The following is a 20,108-nucleotide window of genomic DNA, read 5'->3' as shown; positions in this document are numbered from 1 at the left end:
TCTGTTAGAGGATAAAAAGCCCTGGTGTCAGCGGTCCAGGAAATATTCTCCCGGCATCAGTGGTCAGTAAGCGAAACCTAATGCCCAATGGTTGCTGTCAGTGAAAACAACCCCTGGATTATTCACCAGCATTGAGGTTAGTGGGATAATACAAAAAAAAAAAAATGCTCCCAGTATTGGTGCCAGTGGAATAGCAAAAAAAAGAAAAGTTTCCAGCGCTGGTGTGATGGATTCATAAAAAAAAAAAAAAATCCTTAGCTTTGGTGTCAGTAAGATAATACAAACAATTCCCCAGCATTGGTGTCAGTGGGATAACCCCCAGCATTATATTAAGCCTCTTATGATACAGCACATCATGACCATAAAAACAACCAAACATAACATTGTGACAGTCCCAGTTTTTGTATATATATATCAATTTTGCTTCACATCAATCTTCTGTAGTGAAATCACCATGTGCTGCACACTCCACCACCTCAAACTGCTCACATGGTGCTTAGACCTATTGAAACTAGGTTAGGATGCACCTTCCCCTTTAAGGGCATATTATAGCCTGGATTAATGGTGCAAATCCAGACGATTACGATTTCTCCAAATGCTTCATATACCTCCACTTTTCCTTACAAAGTCATTTATCACATTCAAATCTCCACGGGTGCCTAAAACATTATTGATTGAACTATCATAGTGTTTTCTGTATAAGCATACATATTTTTTAAACTTTAGGTAAAAAACACACTCACATGGTACTGTGTGCTGGACTGGTGCACCACAGGTTAATGGCTTTACAATGTCTCCTTAAGGCATAAATGGCAGTCACACTTCATCTATTTAAGTTCGCACTCTCCCCTTAAGGTGTTGCTGAAAACCACGATGTGTATCATATAGACTCGCACTGTCCCCTTAGGGTGATGTATAAACTCCCTTAAGGGGACAGTGCAAGTTCACAAGAACTATGCTGACATGGTCAGGCAGGAGATCACAGGACACTAGGAATTTAGTGGAATTCCTAGACACTTGAGGGTTATGTTCACTGTACTATTGTACTATTGTACTGTAGCACCAGGCCCTCAAGCTCTGAAGTTTAGAAACAGATTTGTGCATAACCAAAACAGGTCAGGGTTTAGGGTGGCAGGGGCGGCACGTAGAGATCATCATATCATGCTGCTGTCAGTAACACATTCATGTGTATAATGAGTTCAAATTGTCATTGCTTCTCAGCCTTTTGGCTAAGATCAAGTGTAGTATCTGTTCTTATCAGTTGGTATGGACCTCAGCTAGTACCGGTATGACCAAAACCCGGAGCGCTCAGAGTATTGGGGTATGGGGAGTAGGTCATCCAGGAAAGCATGTGGGCACCGCCGCCTTCTGATTTGAATGGGTTAAGCTGTCCTAACCAGTTTGAAGGGAGCAAGAAAGCCGGTCTGACTGGGTGGCCGGTGGAATTGCTCCTGGATATAATGGGCTGAGGAACAGGATGGCGAGGGGAGGGCATTCTCTCCTGGGTTTTGATCTGGCCTTGCAAAAGGCCTGTCCCCAGTGGAAGGTAGGCTCTCTCTAAGCTGTCCAGGTTCTGATGTCTGCTGGTGGGGATAGGCTACACTCGGTCTGGCCGGGGGCTGAGATTGAAAAAGCCCGTGGTGCAAGTGCCCCTGGGGTGGCAGCCCAGGGGTGCCTTAATTCTCACTGGTGAGGAGCAGCTCGCCTTGAGTTTTTCGGGCACCTTGGTCAGTGCACCATGCACACCCTTTTCGCACCTGCCTCTTGGGACAGGCCTTTTGGCTTAGACCAGAGGAATTTTTTCTTCCGGCCGAAAGGCCTGCCTTGGTACCTCACATGGCACCATTGCATTTACCCCACTTCCACTTCCCCCACCTTTTTGTTTGTGTGTTTTTATTTCTTTGTTGTTTTGTCACTTCACTATCACTCTTTTCTTCTGCACGACTTGGAGAGTGTGGGTCCTCGGGCCCAGCCTTGAGTCTTGGGAGGGGGTGGATATGGCCTTCTGGCTTAGTTCGCCCTCTCTCATGGGGTCTCCCTTCGGTGGAGCCCCACCTAGTACTTGGGGTGGGCTGTTTCGGCAGTCCCCTTGGAGAACGGGGTTTGTCTGGTTTCGGCCAAACAGATCATAGTAAGTACCTTAAATCCCTGTCAGGAGTCTTGCGCCCCGGGGGATCGAGGTTAGGGTCCTACCTCTTCGGAGGGAAGACCATTCCGCACACCCTGTGCACTTTTTGTGTTTCCACGTTTGCATGTGTGCACTTTTTTATGCACCGGGTGTAAGTCTTTTGAGTGTGTTTCACATGCCACGGGCTTTAAAAAAAAAAATAAAAAGAGTTCAAATTATCTCCCTTCTTGGCATTGCAATCCTATCGGGTCCTCATTGTCCCTACACAGTTTGTGCATTTTGTTAGTGGACTACTTTTCTAAGTACTTCCATTTTGCCAGCTCAAAGGCCATACACCAAAATGCTAGCAGGGAAGGGTTACGGCTTCCTCTACTCTTCTAGTTATTGATCAGTTTGTCCCATCCAGCCTCTCTGCTGCCAACCTCCCAGCTCGATCAGCTGCAAATCAAACCATGGGTGGCACTGCAAAAATTGACTGACCTGGATGGAAAATTATTGGCTGAACATTGACCTCATCCTATCAGATACACCCACTCTTCATGTTCATTGACACCATGAATACCATACTATAGCCAGCAGTGGGCATTCCAGCATCCGCACTTTTCAGTATGGATAGGAGAATTAATGGATTTTCAGAATTGTCAGTGGCTTCAACTGCTGATGAGAGTTGTAGTAGCATTTGGCACATATACATTAGAAAAAGATGGTGCACAACTGCTGTTGGCCTTACACTGAGCCTGAGACTAATAGGCTGCAGAGTAGGGAGGGTAGTAAAGATAAAAACTTTAAAGATGGGTGCAAAGCATAATTTTAAGGAAAATTTACACTGTATTTTGGACCAAGGGAGATTTCTTTGGGCACTCAAGTATTAGTTCTACTCTTTTTTTTTAAATGTTTTTTATTGAAAATTTTCAAAGTATAAACATAGGAAACAATAATAGAAAACATCGTTCAGTGGTATAACAATCACATCAGTCGGCTATAATAGCCCCAAAGGGGCAAGCAGAAAAAAATACAACAAAGACCCATACTGCATTGAACAAGAAAAATGGTATATGCATGGTACCCTAAGTAACTAGTTAAAATGGTGATTCTGAAGCCATGATCCACAGTATACTACAACACTGGGTGCGAGCACTTAAGGCCAACCGCAAATAATTAACCTTGCGGCCTGCTATGACCAGGCCATGTTGAAACCAGAACAAATTTGTATGCAGCACTGTGTAACCACTGAGTAAACCTTAGAAAGACATTCATCAAGAAGACAAGATTGAGAGGTAGAGAAAAAGAAAAGCGTAAAGGGAGAAAGAAGGAAAAGCGATAGAAAGAAAGAATGGACCCAACCCTGCACCCCGCACCCCGCCCTTGGACCCATGTACGGCCCTCAGACGTTCCCAGTTAGATAGCTGAGCCACGGTTCCCATACTCTATCGAACTTATGCATTTTGTCATCTAGTTGAGCCGACAGCCGTTCATTCACCATGATCCAGGACAGTTTATGCCTAAGCTGCTCAAACTTCAGGACAGGAGACTTCCAAGATCTAGCAATCGTAATTTTTGCTGCGGTAAAAATATAAGTTATAAGCCTCCTCTGTGCCTTCATGGCCGTGTCCACCTTCCGGCCCAAAAGGGCCTTAGTTCTACTCTTAAATGACAAACTTTCTACTAATATCAGGACATTGTTTTCATAATCAACATACAGTTCTAACTTCTAATTTTTACTGTTTTTTACTTTGTTAGCCAATATTCATTTCTATCAGAATAGTGAAGGAGACTGGTGTGTCACAAATATACCAAAATACATACACAAATTGTCAACCTTTGCAACTATCAAAGCCCTTTAAGACCTCTGATTGCTTGTAATAACCTGGAGAAGCGTGAAAAAGCCGGTGTGTTTCTTACCAAGAAAATACCTTCTACAATAGAATGAATGAATGAAAACGCACATAGACTCAAGAAGAAAAGAACTATTGCATTTAGGGGAATGTGTACAGGTTATAACATAGTCTTTATATTTGAAATATAGTGAAAGAAACCACAAGGGTGCATAAATATGTTCCCAGTGGTTCATATGATATTTGTATTGTGGGCTCAAGGTAGAACATTTTAAACATCAAAAACTCACCCCACAAAAGCTTACATATGTACATTAGGTTGTTAAAGCATAAAGCAAAGTTCTCATTTAGTTCATCCAGCAAAGTGTAAATGCATCTGACCTTTAAGTAGTATCTGTGTTTTGACTAGTGTATGTCTTTTGACATGGCACTGCTAGAGTCATATCACACAATACATTCTGATGCTGGCAACACATCATTTGCAGTAGAATCACCAAAAGAGCTTTCAACTTTATGGAATTGTTCCCTAGCTGGTCTGGAACAGTATCACGTCTCCATCACAAGCAAAGGGGCAACACCTTGCTCTGCTGGCTAGCGGGGGAGCATCTTCAAAGAAACAGGTAAATGGTTTCTTAGGAATCTGTAAATAGCAGTAAATAAAATTTTAAGCAAGCCCTCACTAAAGTCATTCAAGTCATTCTCTTAGCAGCTTAGCTCACCCTACTTATCCATCCCTACAGTGAATAAAGAAGAACTTTGCCTAAAATGTGAAGTTCTGCTCTTTCTCCTCCTCCACCCTCTCCTCTCTCGCATAGTAAACTTTTTATTTTTCAGGTATCAGGTACCTATTTCTGACAGGTATTTACTCCCACTTCCGCTCTGCTCACCTAGGAAAACAGAGCGGGAGTTTTGTGTGCCACGTCTCGTGTGTACGCAGTGAGGAGCTGGCTGTGGAAATCAGAGATGGCTTCCTTCCCACAAGATGGGACCTGAAGACCTAGAACCGGCCTAGGTAAGGACAACACTGGATGCCTGGGCTGGTAAGTGTCTCTTTATTAAAAGTCAGCAACTACAGTGTTTGCAGCTGTTGACTTTTAATCTTTTCAGAAACTACCGAAGTTCCTCTTTAAAGCGTAACTCCACTTTTATTGAGAAAAAAAACATTCCCCTCTGGGTGATCTCTGTACAATGCAAGAATTTTAACAACCTTTGTTGCAGATTCCTACTTTTTGTTACTCAGAAGAAATCATTGTTTATTCCTCTGTGCCTCTGTGCTGAGTGGGTCTGATGGGAATGGTTTCCTAATTATCAATCATCTGTGCACCTGCAGAGCACTTATGAGGAAAGCTGCTGGGCTTGCGTCACTTTAGAAGTGTTCCTATTGGGAGTATCTCACCAAAAATGTGATTTTTGCTCCAGGGGATGCCTGAAATCTCACTTGTATCTAAAGCTGGATACACACTAAACAACTTTTCTTGTTAGATTTCCTTTAGATTTGCCTTCAACTATGCACTGCAAGGGCCTGCCTGATCGCACACAAATTGAAAGTGTTTAGATTTGACCTCATATTATATGGTTTAGGTAAATCTAAAGGAAAAAATCTAAAGACAATTGTATAATGTGTATTCAGCTTTAGTGTAGAAGAAAATCTGTGAGCCAGTCACATAAGTAGGAAATGATGTTTCTGTGAGTGGTCAGTACACATTCTGTGTACAGAACAACTCCAGGTAGCCATATTGCATTGCATTTTCAGAAACCTACAGTGGCTGCAGATTGAAAAGGAAAGGCAATTTTTAATACCATTCAATTACAATGTGACTTGTGTCACAACTGTATACGCTATAATATTTTTTCTTTATTTCCTATTTTTTCTTTTCCCCACGAAAGTGGAGTTACCCTTTAAGTAACATTCAATACTTTTAATTTCTAAGAGCAGGTGGGAGCAGAGTGAGCTGAGCAGCAGAGAGAAAAATTTGAAAGACCTTAGTGAGGACCTTATTAAAATCTCATCTAAATTCTCATCTCAAATATGTAAATACTTGAATGTCCATAGCCTGACCATGGGCTCATCGTAAGCAGTTCCTGTTGACAATTCCCTTTATCTTCTGTGATAAAGTGCAGGGTTGTTGGTGTCGGCGCTACCACATTATTAAAATTGTGAGGATAAAAAGATGTGTATACTGTGCGTTTTTAGTGAGAATAAAACTATAAAAACGGTCAGAAATTTCATCCATAAAATTCATAAAAGTGCATATAGTGCGTTAGGTAAAACCATATAGTGTCGCCACTTAGATATGCAAAGTGCTCAGTGCTATTTGTACAAATATGTGCCAGTGCACCAAGTGCTCAGTTGTATGCCTTTTTTTAGTGACAGAACTTGCGCCTGTGGATCTCCACTAGGTGCAAAAATGCTTACCGCACACTTGTAGCTCGGTTCCCATCAGATGCTGCAACACAAAATAGCCTCCATTGCGTAGTATATAGTATTTAAATCGAAGCAAGTAATGCATCCACTCACAATTAGGGAGTTCACTTTCAGCGTGCAGGGTCCGTCGGGCTGTGTTGCTTCCGCATTCCACCGGTCTGAACCACCGCTACCGGAAGTGATGTACTGACGTAATAAGCCACGCCCTACGCGTTTCGTCACTACGACGTCATCTGGAGTGCGGTAAGCATTTTTGCACCCAGTGGAGATCCACAGGCGCAAGTTCTATCACTAAAATGCACACAACTGAGCACTTGGTGCACTGGCACATATTTGTACAAATAGCACTAAGCACTTTGCATATCTAAGTGGCGACACTATATGGTTTTACCTAACGCACTATATGCACTTTTATGAATTTTATGGATGAAATTTCTGACCGTTTTTATAGTTTTATTCTCACTAAAAACGCACAGTACACACATCTTTTTATCCTCACAATTTTAATAATGTGGTAGCACCGACACCAACAACCCTGCACTTTATCACGTACGATGGGCCCCAGGCTTAGGAAACCGCTCAAATCGGGACTTTACACTGTGGAAGTACCCCTAGAATAAAAGCATAAATTACATCTGTCTTGTCCCCTCTTCTAAACAGTTGCATGTTTGACACAATGCAGTACAGTAACTCTTATGATGTTTACACCTTTTACATGGGTAGCAATACTGGGAATACAGTATAGCCCTAAAATAGGTACGATGATAAGTAATGTTTTCAGGTGGGAAAACATAGATGTGTTAAAAGATGTATTGGATATGGCTATGAATTTGAAAGCATTTGTATTCATCCCATGGTTCTAGCAGGTCACAATAGAGATAAAAATGATCCCAATATGGGATCTGTTTAAGACTTTCTATAGTTTTAACAGAACAAGAACATGTTCCACCAGCTTAATTTACTCTTGAGTTTACTCTTTACTCTTGACTTCACTCTGAAATGGAAATCAATCTGGCTAGAAACGTTTGCTTACTGATATGTAGACCTCTCATAAAAAAAAATATATTTATTAAAAAAACAGCATAATTTGGTTAAATCGTACTAACAAACACAATTCAGCTTGAATACACTTAATAATAATAACTGCTATAGATTTGTACTAGTGCAATAGTAATATAGTGAAGTAAAGAGAATAGCTTACCAGTTTTTATCGGTATGTGCAAACAGCGAATCGTCTCAGTTTGGTGCTTGTAGAGATCCCTACTTGTAGTTTTGTCTTTTTTTTTTAATATCTTGCTGTATTCTTTATTGTTACCTGCAAACCCTTTGTGTGTACAATCTACACAGGTTAATGTACACACTGTGCTAATTCATTATTATAATGTATTAAGATCTGTACAGAATGTATATCATATTCAATATAAATAAAGATATTTTAAAATGGTATTTTGGGATATGACAAATCTAGATGACAGAGTTGTCTTGGACAACAGCCTACAGTATGCAATGGGTAACTTGACAAAAACTCTGTTGCAAATTTGCCTACCCTAAACGAATTTATACAAGGAGGTTTTAGGCGTTTTTCTTATTTCAGATATCTGTTTTTATAAATAGGCTGCTGTTTTTTTTTTAAGTCTAAAAATAACAAAAATATTTTAAAAATGCATTTTTGATTATTTTACATATACACTTTACATAACAGTTTTAAAAATTGTTTACATTAATATTTTTTACGCATTGTATTGCGCAGTGACAGCTGTAACCAAACTGCTGCAGCTGTCACTGTGCCTAGTTTTATTCTCAATGGCAGATGAAGCTGACAGTTTTTTTTTTGTATACAAACCTCAAGTGATCTGCATGATTGGCTACCATGGTGATCATATGATCAAGAACCACTCTGATTGGTTTCTAAATGTTAATGTAGACTAGCCTATGTAATAACACAAGTAGTTTTTTCTAGTCCTGAAACACAACCTAGATTATTGCTCTGACAGCTCAGGTGAAGTTCTGCTAACTTTCATCATCCATTTCTGAGGCTGTGGCATATGTACATCCCGGGGGCCAAAAAAACAGGTGTCTCAGCTGCCCACTTTTACTGTCAGCATAGCTGCCATGTTGAAAGAGCCCGTAATGATCTGAAACAGGTTTTTTTTTTTTTTTTTGTTTACTATATGTTTATTCAAGTACAAAGTGAACATACAGAAACAGTACCACAATAAATGCAAAAAATACACAATCAACAAGGTAATAAAAACCGTATGTAGCACTGGGTACTAAGCATAGCGAGCTGTATTAAGGCTTGAGTTTAGAACAACAAAATGCAAGATCCCAGTGAATCAATCAACTTATCATCGGGGCAGTGGCGGTGTATTGGGGGCGCAGGGGCGCCACCCCCCTATCCATGCCTCTGGCCCCCTAATCTACATGCAGGGGCGCCGGACGCATGGAGTTCAATGGGGCTTTTTTTTTTCTTATTTAGCCACGTGATTAGAGCTATAGGCTCTAATAGGCTAAAAAAAAGGGTGGACTCGGGCGCAGAGCACTTCGCCCCGAGCCCACCCAGTTGTGTGACAATAGCGAATGAAAATTTGCTATTGTCACATGGATCCTCCTCCTGGCATATCAAGAAGCGGGTCGTGAGACCCATTTCCCCATTGGCCGAAATTTGAAGCTATGCCATTGGGCATGGAGGAAGAGGAAGGAGACGCTGAAGACTGAAAAGGGAAGAAGCTGAAGTTGCCGCCGCCGCACTTGTCCAGATGTCACGTCCAGGCAGGGGGAGTGAGCCGGGGGGTCCTGCTGTGGTCCAGGGGGGGGTATATGGTGCGCAACCTGGTGTGGTCCGGGTTCCGGGTGGGGGTGTATGTTGCAGTCCATCTGCCGCCCCCCCCCCCCCGGCCCATGGTGCGCAGCCTGGTGTGGTCCGGGTTCCGGGTGGGGGTGTATGTTGCGGTCCATCTGCCGCCCCCCCGGCCCATGGAGCCGCCACTGCATCGGGGTGGTGAAAGTGCGGTACAGACATACAAGAAATAAGTAAGGAAAGATGTTAAACAGCTGAAAAAAGGTAAGAGGATAGGGTAGAGCATGACAAGGGGGACAGAGGAGAAGAGAGGGGAGGAAATGAGAAGAGGAGAAGAGGAGGGTAAGAGAGAGTTGCTGGCGATAGGTGGTGCAGGCGCTGCAGTGGCCAGTAATGGCCAAGGCAAAAGAACATACAAGTGATACAAGTGGTAGGCAAAACGGTCAGGATACAAGTCCGATTGGAACACCTCAAGTGAAAAAATTATTGATCAGGCTAATATGAACATTTTATAGGCAGGGGTAGTTTTAAAATGAAACCAACTAGCCCAGACAGCAGCGTGTCTGGTGGTGTTGCCTGAACTGAAACAGGTTTAACAAATTTACTTTATTAGCAGGTTTCCAGGTTAGTGGCTGACTAAACAGAGATGCTAGATCTAGACTGGGTTCAGACATGCCTGCAGTCTGCGGGCTGGTTACAGGTGCAGAAATCGCACCTGTTCCCCCACCCGCAGCCAAATCACACTACTTTTATAAGACACGCAGAGCTGCCATTCATTCTGAATGGCACCCCCACTTATGTCAGCCTCTACGCATGTCAGTCCACAGCCGCATTTTTAAGAAGGTGCATGCACCTTTTTCCTGCAGGAAACGTAGGCACAGCAGCCTATTCAAATGAATGGTCTGCCGTGCCCAAACAACTACTGTGAACTGAGCCTCAGCAGTAAAAGCGTGAGTCTTGCACCTGTACAAATAGCAATGACAGCATCCATATTTCCTTTTAAAATTAATCTGGCATTTATGTATCAAAATCACTGGGCTCCAACAGATTGAAACAACTTGCTAAATTTTAAACTGGAGTTCATTTAGAAACAGATGTCCTTTGCATTTTTTGTGCATTATTGGTGACATTCTAAAATTATTTAAAAGCACTTTTCAAGATTCCAATAAGTGTTTACTGAAGCTGTTCAGACACTAGATAAGTTGTACTAGATGAAAAGGTAAATTGAAGCCCAGCTGAAAAAGAAAATTTCGGAGAACAGATAAAACCCCTGCTGAGTATTAAATTATGTGTCCCCACTGGGTGGATTTTGCCATACTTCCTGTATATTTGGTGGGTGTCACAGCAGGAAGTGAGGGTATATGTACTTAAAAGGAAAGCTGGGAAGCAGGACACAGACAGCAGAACAATACCTTGATAGGGCCTAAAGCCTTACCTACCTACTTACCTAATCCAAAAAACTTTTGGCTAGATTTTATGCTTTAAGGTGTATGTAGACCCAAAATCTATTTTCAGTAAGGAAATTTTTTTAGTAAATCTATTGCAAAGAGTCTTAGCTTGGGATCAGAAACAGAACTTTCCTGTTGCAGATTGACAACACTAATTCACTGCCTTGCAATTATTAGGAGCATTGTTGGTCTGCTGAGTAAACTCCTTCAGTTAGTGTTTGAGCTACCTTACAGGCCTATCAGATTGTTGGGCTACAGTGTATAGGTGGTACCTCTTGGCTATTCCAACGTTGTATTGCGTTTCCATTTTTCCTAGATTTCTAAACCAAATGCTATCCATTTTTCAATGCCTGGGAGCATTTTTGCAAACACATGGTACAACCCCAAGGATTCCCAATGCACTATAGGTTGGCTTAAGAGATAATAGACTTAGCTTGTTTTGTGACTCCATTTATGTGAGATACCTGAGAGTAATACAATGCTCCACTTGGCTACATGGAAGACTACATAATAAGGATATGCAATATTTCATACATACCTGACTTAAAGTAGACAATACTTACATTTCCTTCACTATCTTGTCCTTGTGCTCACATGGTACAAATACCCATTTCTTCTGGATATGAAGGAGCAAGTAAGTCAATCCACATGTCAGCACTGGGCCAATCACCAAGTACCAGTGCTACCGCAAGGGGAGAGTCCATAGTCTTGTGAACACTATAATTTGAGCAGATCATAGTTTAAAGGGTATCTTATGGCCCTTTCACACTGATGTTCCTTTACTGCGTTCCCATTGACTTACAATGAAAGGTGCCTTTTTGGTGCGCTTTTGAAAAACTGAACCAAAAAGGCACCTTCCATTGTAAGTCAATGGAGCATGCAAGACCCTTGCAGTGTGAACAGTTACGTAGGATTTAATTGAAAATAGTTTTCATGTGCTTTTGTTGCTCAGGAAAAGCATGACAAAAGTGTTAAATTGGTTTAACCCCCCCAAAAAAAACTATGTTGAAATTGCAAAAGTCCTTAGATGTAGCGGCTCATTTATATTTGTTTTTTTACTTTTTGTTCACCTGGTGCTTCTACCTATAACATACTTCCAGTCCTAAGAGGAAAACACTCACTTACCCTACTGTATCAGGACAAGATAGGAATGTAAAACCATGTCTTAAATAATTTTCTGTAACATAGAGGGTGCGGTTAAAAATCCTGGGAGGAGGACATGGCAAAGTCATGCCTATCCTTAAGATGTTTGCGTTATCAGTTTGGGATTTCCCTAATATTACATAGGTGCACTGCAGCTTAGCAATAATCATTTATGGCTCCTGGCAGTGAAGACATTGAATTAACAGCTAGGCAAAATGGTGATGGCTCTGGGCCCTGAAACCTGGAGACTTTGTAGAGCATTGAGTGGGATGAATCCTTCCAGTGTCTACATCCTACCAGGTAACCAGACAAAAGTAATTTGTCTCAGCTGTCCACAGACCTTTTTATGTGTGGGGCTGAGGACTCTCTCATATTCCTGCTGTGAGAGGCTGCTGCTGGGTGAAAGACTGACTGCTTAAAGAACACTAAAAAGAGCTGCCTGTTTGTTTTGGGGAATCCATTGAAGGGTACGCTGTTAGTCAGGAACGTAAGTTACTCAGTGGCTCAGATGAGCAGATGCTTTGTTTGTCTATGCTATGGACTTGCTATACAAAGCTCTCTTGCACTGAACTGTCTTTCCTCAGAGCCTTGCTGAGTAAATGTGCATGGAAATCCTGCTTAAACTGTTCCTGGATTTCCCTGTCTCCCGTATGGTTTACCACTACCAAATGAGCCTGTTCCATTTACTATATATATATATATATATATATATATATATATATTTGCCAATGAAAGGTGAGGTGGCTGTGGCATGGTATGTTGCTTGCTTGCATTCTTGCACGCTTACACAAGTGGTTGAGGAGCCAACCCGGAGGGAGGCCATTTTGGATTTGGTATTCACAAATGGGGATTCGGTATATGATGTCATTATAGGCGAAACCTTGGGATCTAGTGATCACCAGTCAGTGTGGTTTAATATAAGAACTGTGAAAGAGTCACACCACACAAAAACAAAAGTTTTAGATTTTAGAAAAACAGACTTTTCAAAAATGAAATTAGTCATAAATGAGTCCTTATCAGACTGGAACGGGTTACATGGAGTCCAGGAGAAATGGGACTACTTAAAAGGTGCATTATTGAAGGCAACAGAAAATTGCATTAGACTTGTCAGTAAAAGCAAAAAAAGGAAGAGACCACTGTGGTACTCAGCAGAAGTGGCCCAAATCATTAAAAATAAAAAGCTAGCATTTTGTAATTATAAAAAAACCCAGAGCAATGAAGATAAGGAAATCTACAAGATTAGGCAGAAAGAGGCCAAGCAAGTTATAAGAACTTCTAAAGCGCAGGCAGAAGAAAAACTAGCTCAGTCTATGAAAAAGGGGGATAAGACATTCTTCAGATATATAAATGAAAAAAGGAAATTAAAACAAGGAATAACTAAATTAAAAACAAAGGACGGAAGGTATGTAGAAGAGAATAAAGGGCTAGCCGACTGCCTTAATGAATACTTCTGTTCAGTTTTTACAGAAGAAAAAGAAGGAGAAGGACCTCCACTTGAAAGGATGACTAATGAATCGTTTGATGCATGTGTCTTTACAGAGGAAGACGTTCTAAGATTGCTGTCTAAAGTGAAGACAAATAAGTCACAGGGTCCTGATGAGATACACCCAAAATTATTAAAAGAGCTTAGTGGTGAGCTGGCAAAACCATTAACAGATTTATTTAACCAATTATTAGTAACAGGAGTCGTCCCGGAAGATTGGAAATTGGCAAATGTCGTGCCCATTCACAAGAAAGGTAGTAGGGAAGAATCGAGCAACTATAGACCAGTGAGTCTGACATCAATAGTAGGCAAATTAATGGAAACCCTATTAAAGGATAGGATTGTGGAACATCTTAAATCCCATGGATTGCAAGATGAAAAACAACATGGGTTTACTTCAGGGAGATCATGTCAAACAAATCTTATAGATTTTTTTGACTGGGTGACTAAAATAATAGACGGTGGAGGTGCAGTAGACATTGCATATCTAGATTTTAGTAAGGCTTTTGACACTGTCCCACATAGAAGACTTATCAATAAATTGCAGTCATTGAGCATGGACTCTCATATTGTTGAGTGGATTAGGCAGTGGCTGAGTGACAGACAACAGAGGGTTGTAGTCAATGGAGAACATTCAGAACAAGGTCATGTTACCAGTGGGGTACCTCAGGGATCTGTACTAGGACCAATTTTGTTTAATATCTTCATAAGTGATATTGCAAAAGGCCTCGATGGTAAGGTTTGTCTTTTTGCTGATGACACAAAGATATATAACAGGGTTGATGTTCCTGGAGGGAAACGCCAAATGGAAAAGGATTTAGGAAAACTAGAAGAATGGTCAGAACTCTGGAAACTGAAATTTAATGTGGATAAGTGCAAGATAATGCACCTGGGGCGTAAAAACCCAAGGGCAGAATATAGAATATTTGACACAGTCCTGACCTCAGTATCTGAGGAAAGGGATTTAGGAGTAATTATTTCAGAAGACTTAAAGGTGGGAAGACAATGTAATAGAGCAGCACGAAATGCCAGCAGAATGCTTGGATGTATAGGGAGAGGTATAAGCAGTAGAAAGAGAGAAGTGCTTATGCCGCTGTACAGAACACTGGTGAGACCTCACTTGGAGTATTGTGCGCAGTACTGGAGGCCATATCTCCAGAAGGATATAGATACTCTAGAGAGAGTTCAGAGAAGAGCTACTAAACTAGTACATGGATTGCAGGAAAAAACTTACCAGGAAAGGTTAAAGGACCTTAACATGTATAGCTTGGAAGAAAGAAGAGACAGAGGGGATATGATAGAAACTTTTAAATACATAAAGGGAATCAACTCGGTAAAGGAGGAGAGCATATTTAAAAGAAGAAAAACTACCACAAGAGGACACAGTTTTAAATTAGAGGGGCAAAGGTTTAAAAGTAATATGAGGAAGTATTACTTTACTGAGAGAGTAGTGGATGCATGGAATAACCTTCCTGCAGAAGTGGTAGCTGCAAATACAGTGAAGAAGTTTAAGCATGCATGGGATAGGCATAAGGCTATCCTTCATATAAGATAGGGCCAGGGACTATTCATAGGATTCAGATATATTGGGCAGACTAGATGGGCCAAATGGTTCTTATCTGCCGACACATTCTATGTTTCTATGTGGGAGACTAATGTGGAATCTATTGCTCGTTTTCTGGGCCACCTTGGCAGTGTGAAATCCAAAACGAGTTTTGCTTCCTACTTTTAACCTGCAGCAGGTGGGATAAATGAGGAAGGGCTGGAACAAGAGGGTGCTCTGGCTTGGGACTCAAGAGGGCCTCCTGAGATAGAGCTGCATGTGGAAGTTGCCATGTAAGATAAAGAAAAAGTTGTCAAAGCTTTTGATGACTGGGAGAAGCCCTTCAGCTCGAGAAATCTGTCCTGTTTAGTTAATGCCTGAATGTCAAGGATTTGTTTCCTGTATTGTTTTGTTTGTTTTTACTGCAACCTTTTCAAGTAAAACTGACTACAGATCAGAATGTTAAAAAAAGACTTGCAGTTTAGATTGCTTTCTTCCTTGGGAAGGTGATCCTCACTTGAGCTAACCCTATATACAGTGTGTGTATATATATATATATATATATATATACAAACCCAATTCCAAAAAAGTTGGGACACTGTACAAATTGTGAGTAAAAAAGAAATGGACTTAATTACAAATCTCATAAACTTATATTTTATTCACAATATAATATAGATAACATATCAAATGTTGAAAGTGAAACATTTTGAAATGTCATGCCAAATATTGGCTCATTTTGGATTTCATGAGAGCTACACATTCCAAAAAAGTTGGGACAGGTAGCAATACGAGGCCGGAAAAGTTAACTGTACATATAAGGGACAGCTGGAGGATACATTTTCAACTTATTAGGTCAATTGGCAACATGATTGGGTATAAAAAGAACCTCTCACAGTGGCAGCCGTTCTAAGAAGTTAAGATGGGTAGAGGATCACCAATTCCCCCAATGATGCGACGAAAAATAGTGGAGCAATATCAGAAAGGAGTTTCTCAGAGAAAAATTGCAAAGAGTTTTGGAGTTATCATCATCTTCAGTGCATAATATCATCCAAAGATTCAGAGAATCTGGAACAATCTCTGTGCGTAAGGGTCAAAGCCGGAAAACCATACTGAATGCCCGTGATCTTCGGGCCCTTAGATAGCACTGCATCACATACAGGAATGCTACTGTAATGGAAATCACAACATGGGCTCAGGAATACAGTACTTCCAGAAAACATTGTCGGTGAACACAATCCACCGTGCCATTCGACATTGCCGGTTAAAACTCTATAGGCCAAAAAACAAGCCATATAAACATGATCCAGAAGCGCAGGCGTTTTCTCTGGGCCAAGGCTCATTTAAAATGGACTGTGGCAAAGTGGAGAACTGTTCTGTGGTCAGACGAATCAAAATTTGAAGTTCTTTTTTGAAAACTGGGACGCCGTGTCACCCGGACTAAAGAAGACAAAGACAACCCAAGTTGTTATCAGCGCTCAGTTCAGAAGCCTGCATCTCTGATAGTATGGGGTTGCATGAGTGCATGTGGCATGGGCAGCTTACACATCTGGAAAGGCACCATCAATGCTGAAAGGTATATCCAAGTTCTAGAACAACATATGCTCCCATCCAGACGTCGTCTCGCTCAGGGAAGACCTTGCATTTTCCAACATGACAATGCCAGACCACATACTGCATCAATTACAACATCATGGCTGCGTAGAAGAAGGATCCGGGTACTGAAATGGCCAGCCTGCAGTCCAGATCTTTCACCCATAGAAAACATTTGGCGCATCATAAAGAGGAAGATGCGACAAAGAAGACCTAAGACAGTTGAGCAACTAGAAGCCTTTATTAGACAAGAATGGGACAACATTCCTATTCCTAAACGTGAGCAACTTGTGTCCTCAGTCCCCAGACATTTGCAGACTGTTATAAAAAGAAGAGGGGATGCCACACAGTAGTAAACATGGCCTTGACCCAACGTTTTTGAGATGTGTTGATGCCATGAAATTTAAAATCAACTTATTTTCCCCTTAAAATGATACATTTTCTCAGTTTAAACATTTGATATGTCATCTATATTATATTCTGAATAACATATTGAAATTTGAAACTTCCACATCATTGCATTCTGTTTTTATTCACAATTTGTACAGTGTCCCAACTTTTTTGGAATTGGGTTTGTATATATATATATATATATATATATATATATATATATATACATATATACAGTATGTAGCACCCTTCTAGTTAGGCTGCTAGGTAAATTTAGTTTTGGCTTTTCCTGTGATCAGAGGAGCAGTGATTAATTAGTCTAGTCTGTTCAAAGCTTCACAGGCTAAGAGTTTGATTACACCCCCTGCCTCCAGAAGAGGTTTCTAGAACCTAGGGAGGGTGAATTTAAGTGTCCAGCCTGACTATTGAGCAGGGCCTTACCAATTCCTGAGTTGGGGGGGAGGGGTGCCCAGATGTTCGCTGAGGTGCTACTAAATAGTCTGTAGCCCCGAGGAGATTGTCTTTTTTTCCCCTGTGGAGATGGATCTGTGAGCTGAGGGGGGGGGGGGGGGGGCTGCTTGTGTTGATGTGTGCCTGACTGCCTCTGCACTGTTTTGGGAAAGGACCTGTCTAATCTACAGGGGCTCCTACAGGAGTAGCACTACATGTGGGGGCTTAGTCCATGATTTCCCTTAAGTGCATTCGGCCATTGCAAACACCAACTTATGAGAGGATCTAAAACTGTGGACTGTTTAAGTGCATTCACAATAAGAGAGGATCGCTATAGCTGCCAAGGTCTGCCAGGAAAATAGCTGCGAATGTGCGTGCTTTATCTAGTGGGCAGCAAAGAGTTAAAAACCTGCATAGGACAAGTCTGCTCGGCAGGGAAAAGACCTGGCGACAGTTGTCCTGAGAGGGGCAGAGTTGGCACTGCACGTGTTAAGGTGGGCAGTCATAGTTGCAGAAAGTGCTGCTTGGGGGTACCCAGACTGGTTGGTGTAGCTACAGGAGGAGCTGCTCACTGACACAGGTGTGCTTGGCACACAAGGGGGGCTTGGTCTTGTGCACGGCAAAGGGGTCTGATCCCATTTACATAGTTTGTGAGTGGTGCAGGAAGGTAACTGAAAAGATAAAGATCTGGAGTCACTGTAAGCATTGTGGGTAGGTACTGCTGGATCTACTACCTAGCGATCTCCTACTGAGTTCCCTATGAGTCAACTGGGATACCAATTTCTGTACCTCATTGCTAGAATTCTATGGCTGCAACAGGGCAAGGGACTGCCAGCAGGTTTACCAGTGCTCAGCATAGGGGAAGCTATTTTGTCTCCAGGGCTAAAGACAGCAAACTAAACTTGTGGCTGAGGGCAAAGGTTTGCTCTAAAGGAGGTGTGGTTGTCCATGCCTACCTGCTGCAGAGACAGGCATCTGGCATTGTGTTAGAAAAGCCGACAGCTACTACTGTCACTCTGACTACCACCTGCACACCTAAGAGGCCGAATGCTGCGGTTACACCAAGTGAGCCCCAGGGGAAAGAGAGTGAGGAGTGGACAGACCCGGGGTCACCCAAGTTCAAGTGGGGGTTCAGGTTTTTAGAAAAGGAAAATGGGGACTGGGGCCTGTCAGATGGATCTGAGCAGGAGTGGGACACCCAGGGTGGATAACCTCCTTTTCTAAGTAAAAAATAACTGAGAGGGTTTGTAATCCTGGCTCTGCAAGGGAGAAGGAATTAGTCACTCAGTTATTGGTATGTGCCCAAACCTAGCACATAGAGGAGTCACAGGACTTGGCCTATAAAGAACTTATTCAGAGGTCCCTGGAATACTGTGTTCCCCAGGGGAAGGGTGACATTAAGGAGCTACTTCAATTTTCCTGTTTTCAAGGGGTAGTCCAGAAGACAGTTGCTTTAGAATATGAATATGAATTCACGTATGTGAAGGCAAGCCATAGAGGAGATAGGGGAGAGCCATCAACGGTGGTGTCACAACCACATCTGGGAATTCCTGAATGTTCCAAAGCCGTGTAGGTGCCCCCAGTTCTCAAAATTTTGGAAGGATATTTTGGATATCAAAAACAAGTGGAGCCTGGGGTGCACTATATCAAAGGACAAAGTTGTGACTAAGAAGGCCAGGCATAATAATCAGGCCTGCTCTGCTAATGTCTGGGGTCTGAATGGCAGGATGATTCAGATGTCAGACCCCCATTTTTATAGATGAGCTGGACACAGTTCTTCATCTATTACCACATTTCCTTATGAGGTAGAATATCTGCTGTTGGCAGAAAACTGCCTTTGGAACTGAACTGTAGGAGGCAAGTCTTGTTTGAAGATCTACTCTATAGTGAGTCAAAAATGTGCTATATGTAGACTATGTTGCGGCTTTACATATTATTTCTGGGGATACACCCTTGAATTCTGCCCAAGATGCCGCTAGGCTTCTCGTCGAGTGAGCTCACACACTGGTTGGAGGTTCCAAACTTCTTGTCTCATAAGCCCTCTTTATGGTCTTGACAAGCCACAAAGCAAGTGTTCTGGTTGATGCTGCTAACCCTTTTCTTGTCCCACCTGGGATGACAAACAAGTTTTCTGTTCTTCTGAAAAAGGCTGTTCTCTGTATGTATAATTGCAGGATAGACCCAACATCTAACTCATGCGTCTGATTAGATGTATCTCTCTGCCATGTTGGGAGAACAATGTCTTGTTTCTGATGAAATGGTTTGTTTATTTTAGGCAGATCTTGTGGCAGAGTTCTTAACCACTTTACCACCGGAGGATTTTGCTGTCTTACGTCCAGGCCACTTTTTGCGATTCAGCGCTGTGCGACTTTAACTGACAATTGCGCGGTCGTGCGACGCCGTACCCAAACGAAATTTACGTCCTTTTTTTCCCACAAACAGAGCTTTCTTTTGGTGGTATATGATCACCTGTGCGATTTTTACTTTTTGCGCTATAAACAAAAAAAGCGCGTTTATTTTGAAAAAATAACAATATTTTTCACATTTTTTTATATGAAATTCCCCCCGAAAAAAATGTAAAAATCAAAATTTTTTTTAATTTTTGGCCAATTTGTTTTCTGCTACCTATGTTTGGTACAAAAAATCACGATAAGCATATTTTGATTGGTTTGCGCAAAAGTTATTGCGTTTACTAACTAAGGGAAAGATTTCTGTCATTTTTGGTGTTTTTTTTTTAACGCGTAATGGCGGCGATCTGCGATTTCTTTGGCGGGACTGCGACATTGCGGCGGACAGATCGGACCCTTGACTGACATTTTTGACACTTTTGGGGGTACCAGTGACATTACTGCAGTAATCAGTGCTATATA

This window comes from Pelophylax lessonae, assembly GCF_965119305.1.
Source record: "Pelophylax lessonae genome assembly, chromosome: 8".
Lineage (NCBI taxonomy): Eukaryota > Metazoa > Chordata > Amphibia > Anura > Ranidae > Pelophylax > Pelophylax lessonae.
The sequence above is the reverse complement of the archived record's forward strand: the minus strand, read 5'-3'. Positions refer to the sequence as shown.